The sequence below is a fragment of the Octopus bimaculoides genome, chromosome 9, assembly GCF_046866305.1.
Source record: "Octopus bimaculoides isolate indiv1 chromosome 9, ASM4686630v1, whole genome shotgun sequence".
Taxonomy (NCBI): domain Eukaryota; kingdom Metazoa; phylum Mollusca; class Cephalopoda; order Octopoda; family Octopodidae; genus Octopus; species Octopus bimaculoides.
This window is the reverse complement of record NC_142936.1, coordinates 38,437,714-38,440,213: the sequence shown is the minus strand read 5'-3', so window position 1 is coordinate 38,440,213 and position 2,500 is coordinate 38,437,714. Positions and strand designations below refer to the sequence as shown.

General features: G+C 39.5%; 2 long non-coding RNA genes across 3 annotated transcripts in view; one reads left to right on the top strand and one right to left on the bottom strand.

Moving 5' to 3' along the window:
* Positions 1–2,500, top strand: part of LOC128248720 (uncharacterized) — a 17,571-nt gene that overhangs the window by 4,488 nt on the left and 10,583 nt on the right. The gene's annotated exons all lie outside the window — the stretch shown is intronic.
* The window catches only part of LOC149134063 (uncharacterized), a 300,466-nt gene that overhangs the window by 296,784 nt on the left and 1,182 nt on the right, over positions 1–2,500 (bottom strand). The window contains exon 1 of the long non-coding RNA XR_016243119.1: positions 353–2,500. This exon is cut by the window's right edge and continues 1,182 nt beyond it. This is a non-coding gene — a long non-coding RNA (uncharacterized LOC149134063). The remainder of the gene's footprint in view (positions 1–352) is intronic.

Genomic DNA, 2,500 nt, shown 5'->3' with positions numbered 1-2,500 from the left:
AACAAAAAAGAATGAAAGAGTAATAATATTCGTTTCTTTAATTTACCTTTAATTATTTTATTTTTCAATACAATAAACTCATCGACGGAATGAAAACAAACAAATGAATAAATAAAAGAAAGAAAGAAAGAAAGAAAGACATAAAGAAAGAAAGAAAGACATAAAGAAAGAAAGAAAGAAGGAAAGAAAGAAAGAAAGGAGGAAAGAAAGAAAGAAAAAAAGAAAGAAAGAAAGAAAGAAACGACAGACCGGCAACAGTGACAATGCCGTTCATGTTTATATTTACGAAGCCTTTGATGTGTCATCATGAAAAATAGAATGAAATAATTGTTGGAAGAATAAAAATACTTACCTGGCAGGAAAGACGCTTCTTCCACTTCGTTATCCGACATGGTGAACAATTTTAGTCACAGTAATATAAACGACCGTTGTCACTATTTCGCAGATGGTAATAGTAATGATGACGATGATGACGATGATGATGATGATGACGATGATGATGATGATAGGTAATGGCAGCGGTGGTAGGATTGTTATGGAGAGGAGATGTAATTATAGTGACAGTGATAGGAGAGGTTTACTCGTGGTGGCGACAGTGGTGGTGGAGGTGGAAATCGTAGTGATGTGGTGGGGATGTTGTTGCAGTGATATTGGTAGTAATGGTGGTGACGGGGGTGTAGCGCTTGCTATAGTAGTGGTAGCAGTGGGGAACTACTCATGGTGGGGGTAAGTGGTGCTGATAGCGACGAAGGAGTTGTTGCAGTGATATTAGTGGTGATGGCGCTGGTGCAGTGTTTGTTATAGTAGTGGTGGGGGAACTTCTTTGTGGTAGAAGTGGTGTTAATAGTTATATGGGTTATTGCAGTGATGGTGGTGGTGGTGGTGGTGGTGATTGTGATGAAGATTTTTGTTGTTGTTGCTTTTGTTGTAATGGTGTGGTGGCTGTGACAGTGTTTTTATTGAGGTTATAGTAATAACGGTGTTGATGGGGATGTTATTTTGATTGTGACAGAGTCAATAGTTGTGATGATAAGATCTTTTTGTGGTGATGGTTGTGGTGGTATGTGAGAGAAGTTATACGGATGTGTGTTGAATGTAGTTGTTATTATGTTGCTGTAGGTGTTGTCGAAGCTGTTGTTATGCTGCTGTAAGTTGTTATTATTATGCAGCTGCACTTGTTGTTATTGCAGTTCCCATGTTGTTATAGTTGTTGCATTAGTGTTGCTCGTGTTGGTGTTGTTGTGTCGGTGCAGTTGTTATGCTGTTGTCGTTGTTGTATTGTTGCTGTAGTAGTTGATATATTGTTGCTTATTGCATTTATGTTTGTAGTTGTTGCTGTTGATGTTATTACTGTTGTTATAGACTCTATTATATAGCGTGTAGCTTCCAGACGATAAGCTAAATATTTGAAGACTGGAGATGAAATTATGAAGTTACGACGGTTGTAGCAATGGTGTTAATTAAAACGCTGTTGTTGTTCAACCCCAGTTCATCTTTGGTTGAGTGGACCTATTACCAAAAACATTCCAACTGTGGCCATCCCATCTTTATATTTTAGACACGCTATTGAATACTACTACATTATCCTGTGAAACCCTGTTTCTAAGAAGGAAGAATGTGATTTGGGGAAGATTTAACTACTATTTCTGGAAGGTCGAGCGATCGCATAGACGCTTCCTCGTTGGCTCGAGAGGGTAGTCGCTAAAGATGTGTGGTCTGGTTAATGGGATAGATAGTTATAGTATTACTAATGGGATAGAGATAGTATTTGGTAGGTTGGGTAGTGGTGGTGATGATGTGAGGATGATCGCGATGATGATGTTGACGGCGGTGATGGTTGTGCTATCCTTCGGTTGAAATTGAAGTAAAGGTATCCATGGTGACAGTGATGGTGATTCTAAGAAGAACTGTAGTCATAAGAGAGTGAGATTAGTGGTTGAGGTGTGATGACGATCCTACGAGAAGTAGTTTTAGTTGTTTTAAAAGTCGGAGCAAGGAGATGATTTAGTTATGGAACTATACGTCTGTCCTGATTGGCTAATGGTGGTGGTTAACTGAATATAAGTGTGGTTGGTGGGGGGAGGGTAATACGGATGGAGGAAAGATGTGTAAGAGACAGGGGAAGAGAAATGTTGAATGAGATGGTGTATAGTTGGATGAGAAGAAAGAAGTGGAGAAGAAGAAGAGGAAAAAAAAACAGAAAGGAAGGGAGAGCCAGAGGAGAGAAAGGAAGAGGAAGGGGAAGTGAAGGTGGGGGTAATGGAGTAAATAGAAAGAACTGAGAGAAGAGTAAGAGGAAAAGCGGGAGAGAGAAAGAAAGTTGATAAAAAAGCAGTGTGGTAGGAGGGGGAGAAAGGAAAGGAATCACGTAAAGGAGTCGGGAAGAAAAAAGAGAGAATGGAGAGAAAGACAGAGAGAGGGGGGAGAAAGAAAGGAGGGAAAGAAGATAAGGAAGGATGGAGAGAAAAACAAAAAGCGAAATAAAGGATGGAAAGAAAAG